This window comes from Melozone crissalis, unplaced genomic scaffold (genome assembly GCF_028551555.1).
Source record: "Melozone crissalis strain CALT ecotype California unplaced genomic scaffold, PUWL_Pcris_2 ptg000013l_1, whole genome shotgun sequence".
Lineage (NCBI taxonomy): Eukaryota > Metazoa > Chordata > Aves > Passeriformes > Passerellidae > Melozone > Melozone crissalis.
Window position 1 is genome coordinate 23,396,440 of NW_026535791.1, and position 22,774 is coordinate 23,419,213.

Sequence of the window (22,774 nt, forward strand, 5' to 3'; positions counted from 1 at the left end):
GATCTGGACAGAAAAATTACCACCATGGGAAACTGAGGGAGAGGAAGCACGTGCTTGTAACACGCCACATAAAGTTATGGGAATAGCATGTATGTCCTATGGATACAGGATTTGGACTCTATAGAAGTGGTATCTCCTGAAGAATACTCTGAAACCCAAACACCAGTACCAGGGTGAAGAAGTACCAGTGGGATGCCACAAGAATCCACATGACGGTGACACCTTTTGCATAATCTCCCTCTCACTTTCTTTCTCTTCCTTTTCCCCTCTGTTTCTCGCTTCCCATATCTTTTTATCTCCCTATGTCACATTTATTGTTAATTAAAATCCATAGTATTGTCTTTGGCATATGGTCTTGTTTGCACCTTAATTTGGGCAAAGACATCTCCTATGATTGGATCATAACACCTAGTAACTCATATTTGACTCAATGAGATATGTAATGTGATGAGAAGATTAATTTTAGCTTTAAAAATATTCTGTAATACACAAGGGGAAATTTCCAAGGTTTGAAATCTGCTAATATTCTTTAAGAACTGAATTTACTGAAATCTGCCAATTCATGATTTGGGGCAAACTTTGCTTCCTTTTCAAGCAGTAAGTATCATTCACATTGTAACTACAGCATGTGAATGTTGAGCCCACATAATTTTTCTCATGTACAGTTGAAAATATGAGACTTTATCTGCAGCTAAGTGCAAATAGGTAAGCAAAGGAAATGTTCCAGTGGAGAAATTATGTTAAAATAAACCACTAACCACCTATGACATTTGTCCAAGAATCCCAGGGAAATCAAAGGAAAGATAAGCAGCGCTGGTAGGAAAATCATGTAATCAAATTGTATTCTGCTCCCACTAAATTTAATGCATCTTCAATTAGTGACAAAGGAATCAGGATTAGAATTTTCATCATTAAATTGCTATTAAACCAGAGAGTGAGAGAGCTGACAACATTGTACTTCTTTTTAAAGAGGTGCTAAAGATGATCCAAGAAATTACTGCCTGATACGCTTTATTCTGGTGTTAGGTAAAAATGTTCTCACACAAAACAAAACAAAAAAAATCCATTAATGGAGGAGTCATAAACCACCTAGATAAACCTAATACATTAGGGAGAAACTAATAATGACTTTTGAAAGGTGACTTACGCCTCCTAGAATTCTTTAAGGACTCTTGCAAAACGGAGGGTGGAGAAGCATATGTAGTTATCTTGATGTTGTTCTGCATAACATAGCTTTCTCCTTTCTGAATTGCAATTACACTATCATAATTCTACTCTGTTGGAAAGGCTTCCTACATGCAAACATTTGGACATAAAATAAAGAATAGCCAAGACTAGAGAATATTTCTGCATAAACATATTACATAATGTGCATGTAAATCCTACTCTGGCGTTGCTAGACATCTGGCTTTGAAAGAATGAAAGCATAGGTAAATGTGCATATTCAATCTATTCATTCTCAGATTTAAGAAAAGACATATAAATGTCGTTCAGTCTTTTACATCCATGAACACAATAGTAGCTGTGCCTCTTCAAATTTGAACTTATTTATTTATTCAGATGCATTTAAAATTTCATGCAACCACACTATGAAAGCTATATTTAAAAAATTGTCTGTTAGGATCAAAATCTGTCACTGGATTATTTTTTTTAATTTATGAAAAAATTCCAAATACCTTACATAAAATTTTGTTTCTCTCTTTGATTTCTTATCCAACTATTCATTATATTAAATCCTGTTTATTTAAGTAATTACTGAATAGAACCTTTCATAAAAGTTTTAATTTTTCATAATATAATACACAGCACTTGAAAATAAATGAGAAAGTTTTGATTAAACATTTAACATTGCGTGACTGTGGTACTTTATTAACTAAAGTATGCTATTATTTATGGTACATTGGAAGTGTAGATTACCACATATATTGCATTTTTAAGAATAAAAAAATACAGACTACAAATGGTCATTTTCAAAGTAATTACAGTAATGTTCACAGTATATAAATTCCACTGGAGTGAATGATTTCTGATTTGTATGCATTCATGTGTTGTAGACATATTTAATAATTCTACTGATGCACACAATTTGCTAGCACCATATAATGTTTGGATTATTAGACTTGAGAGATTATTCAAAAGCTATTTCTTCTGAAGGTGTGATAATTTACAACTTGACATTTTTCCTTGCCCCCTTAGTCCTCTCTTCTTTTTAGCCAAGTAAAAAGAAGGCACATATCCATTCAATTGCTAAGATTTTTCTTTACATTCTCCCATCCATTACTGCATAGGGTGTATTAGATATAAGGTGGTGCTTAATTTAGGCAACTGTTCAATATGATTTTCAGATGCTGTGACAAATGCTTGGTGGCCTTCTGTAAAGTTAATGAGTTGCATTCACCTCAGTAATTGTTTGCTCAATCTATGCCTCAAATTTTGCCATTCCTTCTTCACAAAGCAACTAATTATATTATGATGCATAAGATTGGTTACTCAGCAGTAATCTTCAGTTCCCTTAAATTTCACCACCAAAAAGAAAATTTGGTGTAGGGATCTCATCATCATATGTGGCGTCTTTATTAAGTACATAGATCCTTTATAATGTCCTGTCACTTTTTACAAAACACAGAGCAAGACACATGGTGTCTTAGCTAGCACTACTTGGATCTGTGAAGCAGAGAGGAATGGTTTTGTTCTCTGGCTACCAGTATTTTATCAATTCAGAAAAATTCTGGTAATCACAACACATGTAAAGAAGAATTACTGTAATACTTACTTGATCTCAAAATAAGCAATAAATTTAGTCTGGAAGGGGACTTCTAGATCTTATGTTACCATATTCACTGCTAGAGGAGGTTGCTCTGGGCCTTCCAGAGCAGAAAGGGCTTGAGTGGGGAATTAGGAGGCTTAGCAGTTCTAGTTGCCTCACTCTGCAGCTAGCAATAGCAAGTTCTCAAGAATGAAGAGGAAAAAATAAAGGATCATAATTACATTTTTTTAAATGAGAACATCTCTGAAAGAAAAGTGCAGAAATATCTTTCCCAAAGCTGTCTAGGAAACAGAGAGCTCATACTCAATGCTCAGCTTTTCCATATATTGTAAAAATGATTTACCCTTAGAGCAAAACAAAATAAACCCTGTGACGTAGAGCCTGGATTGTGACCCCCTGTATGAATTTACATATTGCATATAATACACTCTGTCCCAATAGAGTGGTGCATCAGGATTCAGCCGTAGGAACTAATTATCCACAACAAGTCATCATGATAACTAGGCATGATTACATGATGCAGGTGTTACGTGTGTTTACCATGCTGATAAGACAAGAAAATGTTGGGTAAGCAGGGGATGAGAGAAATGGAATTAAATTTCTTCACTTAAAAGGCCTCCATAACTCTCATTGTTTCAAAACACCGATTTCAGTTCCTTACTTTGAAAAACCTGGGATATTGATTTGGGGTTTTTTCTCATTCTGAAAGACTGAATTCCTTTTTCGTTTGAAACCTAGTTTCTCTGCATCAGGAAGGTTAAGTTTCTTAAGACATGTTATACTATAATTAGAGGATATCAGATTATAAATGAGGCACCACTTGTGGGATTTGAAAGTCTAGCTTTCAGAAAAAATTCTCAGTGAAATATAATTATTCCAATTTCTTAGCACATCACACTGAGTCAAACTCGAGGGTTTGTTTTGTAGCTAAATGGTAACATTTTTCTTATTAATGAGGAAAGCATTTTAACCTGTTGAAGAAATGTTTTTCTGGAAATCTCTAAATTTTTACCCGAAAGCACTAGGAAGACACCTCACTTTGTGTAACTTCTCCTGTGTTACTGTCTGCTCTTGTTTATTTTATTGTATTTTGGAAAAGAAAACTTATTATATTTGTTTATTTTTATTCTAGAGACAACAAAAGTAGATACAGATGCAGCAGCAAGATTTAAAAGCAGCAAATTAGTATGTGGAATCCCAATAAATAACAATCCTTTGGTTTGAAGGGGGAAAAAAAGCTGCCAATGAAATTTATTAAGAAAAATATTATATTTTTATTCAGAAATTACACTGGTGGCAATTTATTTGAAGATTAAAGATTATTTTTAAATTTTCTTGAACTTTTTAATTTTTTAAAAGATGGGATTAAAATTTTATTTTCTTTATTCAAGTGAACTTCAGTCCCTCAATATTTAAAATTAGAAGACTGATAGTATATGTCTAGCCTCCTGTACAAGATATGTTTTTCTAAGGAATCAAAATGGTTTCTTTAATCTTTAGGTTATAGAAATGGTAAGTTTTCAGCTTTGAAAATGTTCATTTGAAGATGAAGAGATACGAGGTAGAAATGTGTATGTTTTGGACATTTTTAAAACAAAATAAAAGGAAACTTGGCAAAGTGAAGTGTATTTAAAAATCAGTTTTCTGTGCTACGAGAGGCCACTTGAAACAGTCAGGTACATCCCTTTAGAATGTAAGCTATTAGATAATATTAAGTTTTTAAGTGCTGTTTGAAAAATAATTGATTATTAGCCAGAGGAACTTGAAAGAGGGCACACAGGCATCATTAGAAACTCCACTTTGAGAAAGCAGATCCTCTTTAAGAACTGGAACACTGCTAAAACGTGAACCTTGTTTTTTCAGGCTGAGCAGCCCCAACTCCTTCGGCCTGTCTTCATAGGAGAAGTGCTCCAGCCCTCTGATCATCATTGTGGCCTCCTCTGGAGACTTGTTTCACCATGTCCATGTGTTTCTCGTGCTGAGGCCTCCAGAGCTGGATCCAATGCTCCACAGAGGGTCTCACAAGGGTAGAGCAGAGGGGTAGAATGACCTCCTTTTACCTGCTGGTCATGGTTCTTTTGGCACTGCCCAGGATATAAATGCATGTCAACAGGTTCCATGAGCCTGTGCACCCTCCAGGCTCCTTAAACAGTCTCAAATCTGACGTTCTTCCATAGGTTCTTCATTTTCCCAGACCTTGCCTTTGCCATCTGCAACTTGGGTTTTGTGGCTGGAGCATTTGCTGGAGAGACTGAGGAAAACAGCTCTTGAATATCTCTCTCAGCCTTCTCCATGTCCCAAGTAGCCAAGTTTCCCATTTCTTTCTGGAGACAGCCCACATTTCCCCTAATCTTTCTTTTATCACCAGCAGAATATTTTCTTGTGGCCCTTAACCACTCTAGGAAGATTTATTTCATCTGAGGCTATGGCCTTACTAACCTGACTCTTGGATCTTCAGAAAATTATTTTGCATTCTTCCTAGACTAGCAGTCCTTGCTTCCATCCTCTGTAGGCTTCCCTTTTGTGTTTGAATTTGTCCAGTGACACCTTGTTTCTCCATGCAGATCCCTTGGCATTTTTTGCATGTTTTACACTTTTTTGGGATGCATCACTCCTAAGCATGGAGAAGGTGCTCTTTGAATATTAGCCAGCTTTTTTGGGCCCCTCTTTCCTCCAGGGCTTTATCCCTGAGGAGGCCAAAGCCTGCCCTGCTGAATTCCAGGGCGGTGAGCTTGCTCTTCACTCCCCTTGCTGGCCCAAGAATCCTGAAGATGCGTGTCTATAATCTGCCGACTTTTTTTTGTCTTTCCATTCATTTCTTAGTATCAAACATTTTTATTGTAGTGTTTGTTTTTCATAGTTATGCAGAACCAAGGGTACTACAAAAAGTCAAAAGAAGAATTTTGTCATAAAAGGTCTAGAATTTCAAATCTATTAAATTACATCCACAGCCACAATTAATTAATTTAGTTGCTTCTAATCTAAGTAACAAAAACAACAGTTAGAACCATTAAAAAGCAACATTCACTTTGTCTCTTTCTCACTGGATAAAGACTAAATACACCAAATTTCAACGCACAATATTTTGAAAATCAGATTTTGCAGTATCTGAAATAGGAATTTTTATTAAACAAATTGTCAGACTATGATATTCAGTACAGAATAACAGTTTGTTTTCCACTTGTACTCTTTGCTTGAGAGCCAATTGTCTTAGCTATTTCCTTTTTTGCACCACATCACTTTTTCAAGACATCTAAGGATGTATCTGTTACTGCCCTCTACCTTTACTGCATTTGCATTTTCTTTGCTTTGCTTTCCTGAAGGAGGTATCTGTGTAAATTTTGGAACAAACTGAAGGCATTTACTGATAGTCTTGTTACAGTAAATGAAAATTTGCAATTCCAAAAGTACTCTGCATAATTTTTTTGTTTATATGAATCATAAGAAGGGAGAACTACACACTGGTAAATTGAAAGACAACAATTAGGTTGAAATAAAATATGCATTTTATACATGCAAATCATAGAAGTCACATATTAAGATCAATCATGCAATTTATATACATATCTCAGAGATTTAAGCTGTGAGTTTTCAAAACAGCTCCGATGTTCCCCTTTGCAAATGGAATTCAGTATTCTGCCCTAGGCCTAAGCTGTGAATCATTGCCTAGAGAAACAGATTTACAGGTCTGGTTTTAACTTTAATTGTACCAAAGAAAGCTGTCCAGTATCTTTTTAGGCTCTGACTGGTGTGACAGTCAGGGCTGGTGCTAATCTTATTGTTAATGTCAAAGACCAAGCGTGACGGCAGCAGACAAGATAGGCTCTAGTGAATGACAGAGTAATCAGACTGGAATAAAAGTAGTTCATCCATAAAGAATCAGGCTGTGGGAATCCAGTATCAGCATGTCCACATGTTTATTTCTTTTTTCATTCTGATGGCAGTTAGATTGTTTAACAGCATATTTCTTTGTCAAAGATTATTTGAAATTCATGTTATTCTAAGACTGTAAGCCTAAAGGGATACAAATCATTAAGTCTGCCTGTATTATCAGTACTGAACATTTTAAGATATAGTGAACATTCTTATGTGAAAATAATTCCAGATATAATTTAACAATTGGTTATAATGAATGTTCCCAGTCTTGCAAAATGCCTTTTCAGTTTTCATTCCCTGTCATAATAAGTCATCATAAAAGTTTGATAGTCAAATTCTTTCAAAAAAGAAAAAAAAAGGAAAATAATTTGAGCATCATTTCTACAGTAGCAGAACTATGACACACTAGCCAACTTATAACCTTTGTGAATTCATACTTAAATGGAGTAATAACAGATATGACCCATAGCCCTGAATGCAAGTGCAGTAGAGTTTGCCCTTAAATGTGCAAACTTCTAACACTTTTTGTCAGATACACTAAAAATTTCTAGCTTCTGTCCCTAGCTCTTGAATAGACTCTCTAAGATTTTAAAAAGAAATAATTTACAAAGATTATTTGCAAGACACTTCACATTTACAGGCAATCAGGACATTTAGGCTTTTGAAGGGAGAAGATGACACAAAGCTGTTTGTTTATGGATGATGTGTCAAGTGAGCTGATGATATTCAGAACACTGAAAAGGGATCTGAGTATCCTGCTTCATTCACATGTTTATGTGTAGCCCTGTGGTAGTTGATTTTGCCTTTTTTTTTAATAACACATACACTGCTTTTCATGATATGTGACATTATTAAAAAAATAAATAAAGTAAATAAGAGCTCATTCCTTTTTGGGAAAATGAAAAGACTAATGTGATTGTTCTGATGAAAGTATTTTGTTTAAAATGTAATTAGTTTGAAACTCTGAATGATTAATTTTTTGTGATTTTTTTTATATCATGAAGCACTGTGTAACACAATTGAAAATAGACACTATGCCAGGCAAGTTTATTAGCTAATTTTTGATTGGTTTTAGTTCATGCAACTACCCTTGTTTCATTAAAATCAATCTTCAACCCAAAGAACGGTAGTTAGTGTTGTGTTTTCAGTGTGGCCTTCAACAATATCGGCAAATATCTTTGGGCAGATGTGCTCCTTATACAAGCAAGCTTGTCTGACAATAGAACAAAGGTGAAAGCAGAATTTTGGTCTCCAGTTTCCATACTGACCCTGTCTGTGATGGTGTCTCCATGACAGTGCACCAAGCTCTCTGACAAATGCATTACAGTGATAGCACTGATACTCTCTTACCACAAAGGCCTTGCAATGTTCCCTTTTCGATACACAAAGAGAGTATACTGTCTCCCTATATTTTTTCTGCATGCCTGGCAATGACTAATGTGATTCTAGCTCAGTGGGACATTTTATGCTGGAGTCTTACTTTAAATGAGAAAGAGGGGGAGAATAAGGTCAAGGTAAGGCCATCAGAATTCTTGCTGATGTACAAATCTCCTTGAATAAGATTCAGGAATGTCTTTGAAGTGCCACAGTATGATCTCTATTCAATTTTCAAACTGACCTGTTATAAAGCCTTAGAGGAGCTCTGCCAGTTCTGGTTTCCTGGCAAGATCTAGTTTTTGCTTTCTGTTAACTGCACAGTAGTACTCTCCACAAGACAGGCTTTCAAATCTTGTTGGCAACAACAATGAAACATAAGAGTTGTGCATTTCTAAGCAAACATAAATTTACAAATCAAACTAATTTTATATAATATTTTGGCTCAGAAAGGTCAGATTTTAAATTTTGAATGCAATGTAAGTACAAAATTCTCCCTGTGTGAAGTAGAGGTCCAATATTTAACACCATGCTTTATATCTTATCTTCTTCAGCCATATTTTTGACTTTGTGTTAGGCATTTCAATAAACCAGATGTTTTCTTACAGCTATCCATACTATTCTTATTTTCAATTTCCAATAAACTTGGCTTGTATGTCAACAGCCAACAATAAATATATTTCATAAAACTCAAGTAATTCAAAGCGTTCCAGACAATTAAATAATCTCCTACAAAATTTTGCGTGAAAGCCCTGATTAGCAACAGTAAGTTTTGAGATGCTGTAGTTGGACTTTGAATGAGATAATTAACCAGTTGCTGGCAAAAGAGTGGCTGATCCAATGCTAATCCAAACATATTTTAACTGTAAGAGAAGAACAGGTGTTCATTTATAATAAATCAATTTTCTCCGTATTTACAGGTGAACAAATACAAAATGCCTAAAAAAAATATAGGAAAGGTTAGATCTCCAATGTGGGCAATCAGAAGAATGTAATCCAAGCATAAGCAGTAACCAAAAGCTCAAGTGATTAATTACATTATTTTCCCAATGAACCTTTTCACCTAGAAAGGTTGTGCAGTGTTTGTAATTTACTTACTATTAATTTTTAGGAGATGTTTCAAGTTCAGGAAACATTTTAGCTCTCAAAAATACTGTAATTTCCAGCTACAGCCTCCCAGACAATCTATGCTCTTAAACTGAAAAGGGTGAATTTTATTTTATTTTTTGCATTGGCAATAAAGCTCAATATGGAATAGGATTCTAGAATTAGAGGATAGAAGGACCTGAAGGACCTGCTTTCAGAAGACATTGAAAGTTGGACTTCTAATTTCAGGAAAAGTCACAAAGGAAATATACATTAAATGAAGGGAAAAATTGAAAAAATATAAGCAGGCTACAGAGCAGAACATAAAACATTTCAGGTTATGTCAATAAATTTTGAGATATCATGCTTGACATGGGGGATGAATGAGGGCTCAGTTTAGCATAGATGCTCAGGCATATATGACATAATTTAAAATATACAATCTATACAGTAATAAGGATTCTGGAGTCTTTTGTTTGCTCAACATTTAATGAGTATCCCTTTTGTACAATTACAACATTATAATCAACAGCTAAGGAATAGAAATATCAAATTCATATTATTAGACCAAGATGATCCTGGCTGAGATGTATCCATCAATTCAGTGAGCAAATACATTTTAATTAGGAAGCGGATAATCAGTGTTAGTTTTTATGAACATCTGCTTAGTCTTTCAAATACAATCATCCTGCTACCTGGCTGAGTCAGGCTACTTGATTATTTTATTTAATTTCAGTATCAAATGGTCAATTTACAGAAGGATTTCTCTATTTGAATCTGTTTGAAATGGCTATTTTTCATTAATAGACTTCAACTGCATGCAATCAAATTTGTTATAAAAAAAGTAGTTCAAAAGAACAGATTAAATGATAAATATTCAAAATCTAAAATAAATGGCATCTGTGAAGCAGATTTAATTTCTGTACTTCAAAATGTGCCATATTGTAATTACAAAGATTTAGGTAAATTTAACTACTTTATGTAAACTCAATAAGGCAAATCCAATTGTGTTTCATTTATTTTAAGTTAATTATGCTATGTAATATGTTTCTTTCAGTTTGCAGGCAGCACTGGCAGAACACAAGCTGTTTATGAAACTTTAAATTAAATTTTTGGATGTACTCAAGATACAAAGTAGAAAAAAATGATGTTAACAAAAGTATTACTGAAATGAACTGAGCCTTATAGCTTATTCCTTCTTTTCTTTTAGGCAGATGCATGAAATATATATATATGTATTCTTTTTTTTGAAACCAATAGTAGCCTTAAAGCATTAAATTTTTCAATGTTTCACTCAAGAATGAGAAAGCAGTGTGTAGGTAACTAAAACATGGTAGGAGTGATATTTATACCTGATATATATGTTAACTAATAATCTGGACTAATTTTCTGTTTTCAATTCAATGTCACATATTTGATGTCATTACCAGAAACAGGAAAAGAAACACCTCTTGCTCTAAGACTTTTGGACTCACTGGATGACAAAGCAGATTTTTGTTTTTCTTTTAGAGAAAATGAAAGTCATTTTCTACAATACAAGTGTTCAACACTGAAAATTATAACTTTTCAAGTATAGACATATAGTTGTTTCAGAAAAAACTTTGATAAGCCTGACAAAAACATAACATTCATTAATTAAAAAAAAAAGTCTTTATTTTAATGTTATTCAAAGTATTCCAAATAATCCTTGGGAATTCTAGCAAAATATCACATTTTTTACAGGATAACACTCTGCCAACCAAGAATTATTTTATCCATAATAAAATTGTGTATTCAAGATATAACCTTTATTATTTGTGTTCACAAATGTTAAATTACTTTAGTGTAAAGCCTTGACTTGGACTGAAGTGTAGAAATATAAAAAGGAATTCCCCTTCTTGTTCTCTGAATTAATTTACAGATCCTAGAAACCCTGAAGAAAAATGATTTTGTTAAAATGAAAAGTACACATCTCCAGGGCTTGAATTCAGTATGTACTCATTTGACTTCTACAAGCAAATACCTCAAATTCGCAATATGTTGGAAAGGTGAGAAAATGAAAGCTTTTAGCTGAAGAGACACATTAAAAAATAAAAAGTCACAGGTTAATATTTCCTTTAGATTTATGTGTTAGTGTTTTGATTGTTTCCTTGATTATGAAAATTCAGAGAGATGAGTTTAAAAAAACCCTTTTACTTAGATACGTTGTGAAAGCTTAATATCACAAATAATTGGTAAACCTGGTGCCTTGAAGAGTTATATCAGCTTCTGATGTGTTTAAAATGTCTTAGAGTACCATGGTCTGTACTCCAAATAATTTTTCTTTAGCTTGTCACAACAAATAGCCACATTAATGTGACGGGTAACAAGGAATTTAAATTCTGTACTTAATAAATATGGCTGTAGAACATAAAAAGACCAAAACAAAAGAATGCCTTATACTGCCATTTCTTCACAGCAGAAATCCATCCCTTCCCTTTGAAAGTCCTAACCTCCTGACTGGGTCACACAGGCAGAGGAATTACACAGATTTTTTCGCTCAGACTTGCATTTTGTTTTAAGTTATATCTTAATTTGAAATACTCTGGGATCTTCAAGGATGTTTAGGATGTACAGCCTTATGCATCTGAAACATAGTGTGGAGGCATGTGACAGGCAATTTAGCCGGCATTGTAACAAGAACGACTCAAAGTACACTGGACAATTACATATAGCTGAATTAAAATCTAGAAATAGGATTCAGCCTGAGATTCAAACAACTAGACCACAGTTATAAACATAAATTGTAATTTTAGGCCCTTTCTGATGTGTGAAATATTGCAAATATCTGGCAAGGCTTGACACAACACTGCAGAGCAGCACTTGCATCATGCCTGCATCAGCATTTTCTGATGAGGTGAGATATTCCAGGGCATTTAAAACCATACGAAATGTCTGATGTTTAGGCAACTGAAACATTCTTCTAGTTGATACATTCACTCTAGAGAGCAATCCAGCTCACCAAATGTAGATGTCTCTTCTAGGATGTGATCAATATGTCTGGAAATCATTACATGTGCTGAATGGATGTTTTTTTGACTTCTTTAGACACTCAGCTGTTGTATAGATTCTTATAATGGTGGGTGTATAAATTTAGCTCTCTGAACCTCTGAGGTTCAGGCCTCCCTTAAATATTTCTCTCAGATTCATATCCATTGGTCTTTTGCCAAGTTTAAAATGCATAACTTGTCCCACTGCCTGTCATTTACAATACTTTTTCACCCTCATCAGTCTCTACTTTCACCCTGCAAAGAAGACGGGACCTAGTAGACTGCCTTTGTAATCAGTATGAGCAGTTCAGAAAAGAAATAGGAAGTGTAGTCCATGCTGAATCACACGTAATCAGAGGAGCCAGAAGCTTCTGTCCTTGTCCAGTAGAAAAATTGGAAACATAATTTCTCCTTGCTTGATTGGGATTTTCATGGAAATCTTTCTCTTGACCTGGTCAGCATCATCAACACATGGTAAATTTTACTCATCTTCCATCCCTCAAGAAATCAAAAAGAAGTTGAAAAATTTTCCTCTAGGATTTCCAAATTTGATGCAGTGGAAATGCCTGAATTAATTCCCCATTCACCTTACAAGAAGGATCAGGTCCCTGGTAATTAAAATTACTTGGAAACTTCCTTAAAAATCTGTCACTTTCAACAGTGCAACACTGTGAATTGTGCTAAAAATCTAGAGGGTGTTCAATCTGTTCTTGAGGTTTAGAAAATTTTTAGTTTGTGAGTTTCAGAGTACATGAAAATCTTCAACTATGTTGGGCCATTAAAAAAAATTAAAAATAAACTTCAGTTCATCCAGGAAATGTTGAACATTAGAAAACATAAGGAATAAAACTTTAAAATTAAGAGCAAAAATGCAGCCAAAGAGTTAACCTTTTCTACTATTTGGGGGAGGTGGGGTGCATTTTCTATACTTGTCTGGTTTTTGCCAAGTATATCACAAATCTTTCTTTACATCATTGATCCTCTGAATAGTTTTATTCTTCCATAATACAGAAATATCTCTATCTTCTTTCAACAACGAATGGTCCAGCATTTTCAGTGGCACATCAGGGAAATTCTTTCTCACAGATGAAATTTAGTAGACTTATGCTTAAAAATCTTATCATTGCAAAAGAATACTAGTAGGTTTCTGTTTGAATTGTGAGGTTTATATGTAACATAAATAAGTATACTTCAGAAAAAAAGCAGTTCAGTCATGCTTGGAAAACTGACCCTTGGCCATCAGACACAAAAGGAAACAAAGCCTTTCCAAAAGGAACGCCAGGTTTATTCTTTCCTTTTTCCTTACTCTTTAAATACATGTAATAGTTAGTATTGGGTAGACATTGCAGTAAGACAAACAAATAAACAAGATATGGGTTTAGATATTATACAGAGGCCCCCATGAGATCAATACTCACAAGCATTTGCACATATCCATAGGAATTAGTAGAAAAACTCATGGTATTAAAAACAACCAAAATACAATATTTTCAGAGAATTTACTCTATTTCTTATGCTATTTTTGCTCACTCTCTGCCTTTATAATTCCTTGAACACTGAGTATTAGAAGAAGAGAAACAGGAAGCATTGTGAGGAGAGAGAACACTTTAACATTGAGATGGCAGTAGCTTGTCAAGCAAAGATGTTTTATAGGTCCACAGGTTCCCCTCAGCTCTTTCCTCAAGACAAGACAGAAAATTTTCTATAGATTCAAAGATATTTAAAGCAGTAGAGATGAAAGTGACTGAAGAGATACACAACTTATGATATTTAATTGTAATATAGAACACTGGATAAAACACAAAAATACCATTTTACAAATTCCTACCATGGCTATATATTAAACAATTGTGCATTTTTGGTCCTTGTATCTCAAGGAACATTTAAAAGAACTATAAAGGATTATTGGGAAAGTAAAAAAATCACCCAAGAATATATTAAAAAAAAAATATTTTCTATAAAGACCAGCTGACATATGGAGATGCCTAAATCTAGAAAATGAAAGAGGGAAATGGTAAGGGTTTATAAAAAATTATGTAAAATCAAAAAAAGTGAACTAGTAAAAACCACTAATCACTTATTTTGAAATGTGTGACAACTACTGTTCATGAAGTAGGGGAAGATATAAACTGTTACAAAACAGCCTTAGAGGGGTTGTTCCTCCTGCATTGCTAGAACTGTGGAGTATATTACCATGGGAACTTCTGAAAGAAACTTAAACAAATGTTAAAGCAACTAGATACATTTTCAGAAGAATAATTGCTTAAAAAGTATCTGAATTTCTGTCTAATTCCATGAAATTAAAATTCTACTTTTTTTAAAACTTTATGTTCCTAAAAAAAACTTAAGAAGAAACAGAAATATGAACACAGAAATATAGACATTGTGTCTGAGTTTTCATGTATGGTCATTGAATAATTTTTCACTGACTCTTTACCTTAGATTAAGGTAAATGTGAATAAAAGTTAAACATTTAAGGTAATTTAGTTCTTCTTCTGCAGAGTTCCTCGATGCTGGGACATTATCATTATTTATGACATTTCAACATCTTTTTTCATTTTATGGGTATCAGATTTGGGATCAGCTTTTCTGAAAAGATGAAAATTCCCTTATGCAATAGGTATCATTTAAATTTTCTATTATTTACTAATAAAAAATGCTAAAGACTCCTAAAACTAATGATATCTTAGGCTGGACACTCATAACAAGCCAAGAAAAAAAAAATCATAATCTCTCTATATTTCAGATCTTGGTTATAAAATTTGACCTTCCCAGGGTAACTACATTTAGGGATTTATGTTTTTGGGTTTTTTTCCTGAACTTTTTATTTTGTATTCAGAACTACTTTGATAGCAAAGTTATCTCTAAAATGGTCAGCTATGGGTTTGGCAGGGAAAAAGAAAAAGCAGAAAAGATAGCAAATATCCTGAGTTGTTGTTCAGTGCATGTTTTCCCTTCTGCTGACTGTGAATAAATGTAACAATGCAGATGACACAAATAAAGACAAAATATTACATATTTGCACAAAGAGATTAAATGAAAACTACATAAACAACTTTCAGGATGGTATTTTATAAATACCAGTGCTTAGGCTTGGAGCATTCTGTTCTGTTCATTTTTTTCGATTCTATTGCAATGTCTTCATGTGTATGTGTGCATATGTAAATAATATATATATGATTCTATGAAAAGTTAAAATTTGCTATTCTGACAGATGCATGAAAGGGCAAGACTTAGACCTTTTTTGCTCAATGTAGTGTCACAGATTTTGCCATGTGTAAAAAGCAATTTTTATTTTCCAAAACAGCTGTTCACAGAGTGGAAATACATTGGAGATTACATAGTGAGGAGAGCAAAGGCTAAAGACAGCAAACAGTAATTTAGATTTGACTCTTTAACCACACAGAGATGATTCATGCACTGAAGTTTAAGTTGAATAAGGAGTTAACTTGTGTCTCATAAGAGTAATCTGAAGAAAGGTCTCTAAATCTGCTCATTTTTAAACAAATATTCTTTAATTATGTTTTTCCTCAGTTCTGTGTAAGTAACACTTTATTTAAAATAGTTGCCTTTGCCTCTGGGTGATCAAAAGGACTCAAGAGCAAGGGGATTTTTTTGGTTTTTATCCCTTTATTGTTTTATCTGTGTATATTTATCTCTTCTTAGAAAGCTTTTTGATTTAATCTCTCCTCCTTTGTCAGTTTCACTTAAATTAATCCACAATTCATCATTTTGGAGGATTTTGTAAGCAGTTGATTGTCTTTTCTGTTTATGCATACGTAAAACACATCCAGATAAGCCACACATTCAATTTATTTCCAGTTCTTTCCCTTTCCTAGGGTGAGCACCAAGATGGACAAGCAGCCCTACACACCCTGGCTGCTGTTTGCGGGAAAGAAAAATCCCAATCCAGGCAGGAAGTGAAGCTCCTTCTAGCAACAGGGGTAGGAACCCAGTCATACAAAAAAGACCAAGCTAAAAGCTAAATGTAGTCAGAAGAAAGCCACACTCTCTGCCTAGTGGAAACTTTATATGTGTATCTCAATATTTGGCCTGAGTGCTGAAGAGCTGCACTATACAGCATGTACCAATAACTGGTCTCATGCAAGATGCATGGAATAAAAACCACATTACAGAGGGGTAAACTTGCTGAACACATTTAATCTATGTTTCTGCCAGAGGAAAACATAGTGAACAACTGTTACCCAGTTTCTCCATTTTTAGAAAACTGTTCTCCAATTCTGCTTATGGCAGACACCTATTGAATTTTGTCATTAAGAGCAGTAAAATACCAGTATTGAAAGTCCATAACTGTTAAAATTTTTGTGTGGCATTAGAGGCTCAAGGAGAAAGCAGATGCGAATTCAGGTTGATAGAGGTACTGGTAACAACTTACTATGCTGAAAAAGTGTAGAAGAGAGAAAGGAGAGCACTCATACAGATACAGAATTCTTCAGATTTGTCCTTGATAAACATTTCTAAACATTTGTGAAAGGAATGAAAATAATTGGAAGAGAAACATGTATGCCTCATGCTGACAAAAAATATGTTTGTGCCTAATAGATTGGAGAAATTGTTTGAGAATTGTTTATCCTTATGGAAAGATTGCCCTGCACTGTGCTGCCAAGGACAGTTTCAGCTTGAATGACTATCTATATAATGACATTCACTTAAGTTATAGTGACCTAACTTTTAAAGTAGACATCACCACTAAGTAAAAGGTGCATAGGCTTTTTGTGTTGGTCTCTTTTTATTTTTTTCTTTCCTTCTAACTGAATGAAGAAATGAAAAGTGGTATTAAAAATGGAATATGAAAGACACAAATTGTTCCATGAAAGTGTGTGCTGTGGTACCAAAATCTCTCATATTGAAAAAATAAAGTATTGTCTCTTTGTGTATTTATTTTTTTACTTAATTGGAAAATATTCAGTTTGTTCCTGCTCACAGACAGAGCATTATGTAAGTGATTGGATTTTCACCCAGTGGAAAAAAAGAGGTTGTGATTCTATCTGTTATATGTGGGTTGTTTTGGACGTTAATATGCACTTTCAAAGTCTGTCCTTAATTGTTTGTTCTGAAGGACGCTCGTTTTCTTCTGAATATACTGGTTATCTGTGCTCTCACGCTTCTCTGAATTATTGTACTTGATGAAGTAAACCCAAATTCTGTACTCCTCAGTGTGACTTGCAGACAACCTAACAGAAAGGTTCTAGTAGATCAAGCATGCATCAGGGAAATGCACTACATCAGGAGCACATTTTACAGCACTACAATTAAAGATGGAGCTATGCCTTTGCTAGAGTTAAGGCTCACACATTCCCATGGGAGAGGATCAAAAAGCTCTACTGAATATGCCTGTTCAGGAAAGAAAGCCAATACAAATTATTAAGGTATTGAAGTTATAAAAGACAGTAGTTAGCATGCAACATCCTTCTCACCTGTGTAAGCAGAAGAGTTCAGAAAGAAAAGATTTACCAACATATATGTTTTTGAGTGTATTCTTTTTTCAGGCTGACACCTCAGTAATGTAAAGATGATGGAGTAAAAACTATGTGTCAGGAGTGATGGTAGAATATGAAGTTCTCCTTGGAGACTTTACATTCCAAGAAAAAGTAAAGATTGAACATATTGCACATACAGTACAAGCCTTCCTAGGTTTGTTGTTGGTTGCTTTGTTTATTTGCTTGTTTGGGTTTTTTGAGGTTTTTGTTGGGCTTTGGTTTGGTTTTGTCTTGGTTTTTTGTTGTTGCTTCTTTGTTTTCGCTTTTGTTAGGTTTTTTCTCATCACTACTCAAAGAAAGACTTTATTCCACTCTTGCTATGTTTAATACCAGCAATTCTAAAAAAACCCATGAGAAACTGCTGACTTCTGAAAGGAATACAGAGCCACAGAATTATGTAATATCTCCATCTTCCTTAGCAAAATGAAGCCCAAAATGAGTAACACCTGAATTCCAAAAAAATGTCCCTGATATTCATCTGCTTCCTTCCCACCATCCTTGTTGCATGGCCATCTATGATGTTGTCTATATGGACAAGGTTGAAATAAACATGGGGAGCTACTTCCTAACACATCAGTGTCAGCAGTGGATAATTCCCTTGTAAAGTACCAGTGAGCTCACTATAATTCTGATTGTAAAATGGAATAGATAAAACTACTTCAAATGAACTGAGGAAAAATAAGGTGAAAAAGAATATCTCTGGGGTTGATAATTATAACAATGATACCATGATACACTTTATTTCTATTTCTTGTTGATTTGTTCTCATGGATGACATCCATCCATATGTGGGTATGCATGTTATAAAATAAATAAATAAATAAATAAATAAATAAATAAGTGTTTGTTGAGTTCATGGGAAGGATTTTTGGTCTTCTGCTGGGGCTTTGTAATGAAACATTATTTTTATAAGGAAACAATTATTTGGGATGTCAGTTCCCTAAGATGCAAATTTTAGCAACACTTTTGAGATAAGAACATAAGAAGAATACATATATTGCATCAGTCTAATACTGACTGACAGGCTTTATAAGATATTTAGCTATGAAGTAAATTTCTACACTCTCAAGAAAAAGAATTCATGATTGTTATAGGTATTGTTTTACACTTTTTGGCCAGCTAAATTCCAGGAATTTTTTCTCCCATGATTGGAGAGCTGCAAGAGTTCAGTGCACTTAACTGGAGTAATGTAGACATGAGGAAGAGCTGACACCATGCTTCAAAAGCAGGTTGTATTAAAAAAATTAGGTGACAAGGTATATTCAGATAGATGATAGGTAGATAGATAGATAGATAGATAGATAGATAGATAGATATAGATAAAACCCCCCAAAATTTATATAATTTTTCATGCTAGCAGTAAACTGATAAGGGAAAAGCAAAATGTTTTTATTAGAAGTCCTGTTCCTTCAATTAAAAGTTAATTTTCACTTCTTTGCTAATGAAAAAAATCTTGCTATATTTTCTCAGACTCTATTCCCCTATTTCTCCCCTCTATTTGCTGCAAAAAGTAAGGAATCACCAGCAGTTGATGTTAGGTTGTCACCAAAAATAGAAAGAATCTGTACACTACTTGTTGCCACGATATGATATAAACCAGATGCATTTTTAAATGATATATTGAATTTTTACAAGATAAGGAACAAATCTACTTTATTTTAAAGGCATTGGTAGGCTCTGCAAAAAATCAGCAGGAGCTTAAAAATAATGAAGACTCATTATTTTACCCATTTGAAAGGCTGTTCAACAGAATATGTTTTTTTTTTTAGCAAGAAAATAGTTATCTTTTAAAATCACCTTTTTTTATCCCGGCAACCAGGTCTAAGAACTAACAGTAAGTGGTCTGTGTTGAAGATCTTTGTAGATGAATTGTCATTTGCTCTAGTAATTACACGTTAAATCTCACTGAAGCAAAGAGTGGAAATGTTGGGAGTCCACAAATGGAACATTTTAAATTGTACGTGTCATAAGTGCTACATGAATAGTCACAAATTTACTTTCATAAGACAGCTACCTGTTGTTTCAGGGGATTTACTAAGGAAGAAAGGTACTAAATTATAAAACTAATTAAACTAGAGGCTCCTCCATTTGTTCAGCAAAAATACACATTCAAAAATAGTAACCAGATAATGAAAGAATGTGAAAGGTTCTGTACTTTGGCATGTTCATGTTTTGGATGCTTTCTGAGTGTGATTAATTCTTCTTCAAGGTCTCTGACTACAACTCTTATGGTAATATCTCACACAGATTTTTCACCTCTCTGGCTCTTTTTCCTTTAGCCTCTCCCTGTCATCCTTTCTTGTTTCATGCTATCAGCTTAAATTTAACTTGTTCAGAACTGATTGAATGCTAATTTCTTCTTTCCTTTCTTTCCTGCAGCACTTGTTTCAATCATCTTTTCTTTATGGCCCTGTTCTCCATGTCACTTACTTTTCTCTGAGTCTTATGTCAGCCTCAGTGCTACAATCCTGCCTCAGACCAATAAAATACGTCTTTCCAGTCTCATTTGATGCAGATAATTTCTTTCTTTTTCTATATTTATGAATCCTTTCTTTTCACTTGTTATTAAATCAGACTTCCCGACATTTTCAATATTTTTGAAAATGTTAATGTTTTTAAGACTAAATATAATCTTCCTACTATTGCTAATTGCCTAAGTTGGTTCATATTTTCCTTAATGATTTGGATGATGCCAATGACCTGCCAATTATATTTTATTAAGGCAAACTACAGAGAGACAGGCAGTAAATCATATTTAATGTATATTTTGAATAGAACAGAAAGTAATGTTCTCAAAATACAGCTCAATGTACACAAAATAAGCATTAATGAACACATTTTCCAATTTTAAATGTAATAATGCAAAGATTAAATTGTCTGGCTAGGTTATGAAATATACAGTAGTGGATATTTTAGTATTTTAAAAATGCTTGAAAAATATCTTTATGGAATATAGATGGCTGATACAGGAATATAATTTCAGAAAAAGACTATAATACATGAATTTTTCAGGTTGCTTTCAGACTCTTTTTCCTTTTGACCTGCTTTTCTACTCTTCTGGGACATGTGTCATAATTAATCCCCTTCATTCATTTGTTAATTTCTCTCAGAACTAAGAGATTTCCCTTTTCCTTTCTACCAACACATAGCGATGCAATCTCCAGTTATGAGACACTCAGTCATTATTCACTATTCTGTGTTCTTGTTTCACTCTCCTGCATGGTGAGGCACTGGAACAGGTCTCCCAGGGAAGCTGTGGATGCCCCATCCCTGGCAGTGTTCAAGGCCAGGATGGATGGGGCTCTGAGCAACCTGGTCTAGTGAAAGGTGTACCAGCCCACAGCAGGGCAGCTGGAACTAGATGATCTTTAAAGTCCCTTCCAACACAGGCAGTTTCATGATTACTATCTGCTTGCACGTCATAACACTTTCTGGGGTTTTTTTAGCTTTTCCCCCTTTCTGACCTGAAGAACTTCATATTGTTGCTGTTTTCCAAACAAATAAAAACTTTAAATTGTAACACAAGTGTGACACCAGTTAAGTTTTTCCTGTGGTCATTTCAGAAAGTGTTGTTTTCAAGAAGAGTTAATAGGCTTTAAAATACACCTTCCCTTTGTTGCTTAAGAGTTTCTTGCCATTTTTAATTTTTTTTTTATTTAAAGAGAGTAAAAATTTTTGTGTAGCCTCACTGTAGCTGGTAGGACTACCTGTAAGCTACATTACTTACTAGAAAGGGGAAATATGTAGGAGAAAGTAGCTATTCCCAGTAGATAAAATGAAGAGGAAAATAAACAGCTGAGAATGATCATTCAACTCTTGTGTTATGTTGAAAATATTGTAGAGTAGTAGAGTATTGTAGAGTAGTAACATTGTAAGATAGTATTATATTAGTAGTACTATATCAGTATTACAGAATATTACAAAATATTGTACATTAAAAAATAAAATTCCTTATCTGTAGTCAACACCCTTGAATGCTAGGAAATGTAGCCTGATGAACAATGTCATACAGCAGGCAGTAGAACTGAGCTAAGGTGGACTGATGTAGAAAGAGAATAACAGCCTTGTTAAAAACTAGAGTGTTTGTGCTTTCTGTATTTCATATAACGAAATCATATCTTGGCTTTATCATCTATCATAACAGATTGCATTATTTATAACTAGAGTGATCTGGATATGTTTCCCATATAATTTGAAAAATTTACCTTGAAATGTTGCCTTCTATATGATTTGCAAGTTTACAGATATTAGCTACTCCGGGTTTCCTTGGTGAATTGTAAGTAGAGATGAGCTGTGCTCTGTGACTTTGTTTTGAGCAGTGAAAACTTGCAACTGTCTTGTAGTTTATTCCTGAAGTGACTCTGTAATATGTTCTTATTAAGCTTGTGTAAAAACAGATGGTGGCTTTGAGTCAGGATCCTCTGAGAACATTTTATAACCCATCTGCAAAGTGCACTAGTGTTTTTATCTAGCTGTAATACTTTGCTGCTTCTTTTATCTTTTATCCCATTAAATACCCCAGATGAAATACGATTAATATTATGATACCAACATATGTGTACAGACTCTGCAATGAAATGCATATTAATGTGTTGGCAAGGCTATGAAAGTCTCAAAATGGCCCACATGATCAGGATTTAAAGTTTAGTTGCCTATATTACTACCTACATCCACACAGCATCCTCAGCAAGACAATTGCTTACAATGAGTCACCTAGAAAAAAAGTATTTGTGAAGGATAGTCTGTGATTTCCTTTATCTATTTGTACAAAGCTGACTCAAGGTGTTGTTAAACTCCTTGGATGTTATACTCACACAGTATAGAAGTGGTTGTACTGGTTTTTGGGTTTTTTTTAAGACAGTAAGAAAAATTAAAGAATGTCCTTGAAAAAAGGAGAGTTAGCAAGGGGACTACAGGGTAAAACAATGACTATGATTTGGTGTGCTCACCAAGCATTTAAATAGTGAAATTCTGTGAGATTAAAAATAGATTAGAAACCCTTTAAAAGTACTGGTGTTTTGACAGTTCTTTAAAAGGTATTTGATATTTAAATCAAGAACCTTTTTTTTCTTTCCCAGCATAATTTTAAGCAAAGAACTTAAAGGCAGCCTGTTATTCTTTTCTTTGAAGGTGTCTACATTATACACAAAATAAGAATTGAG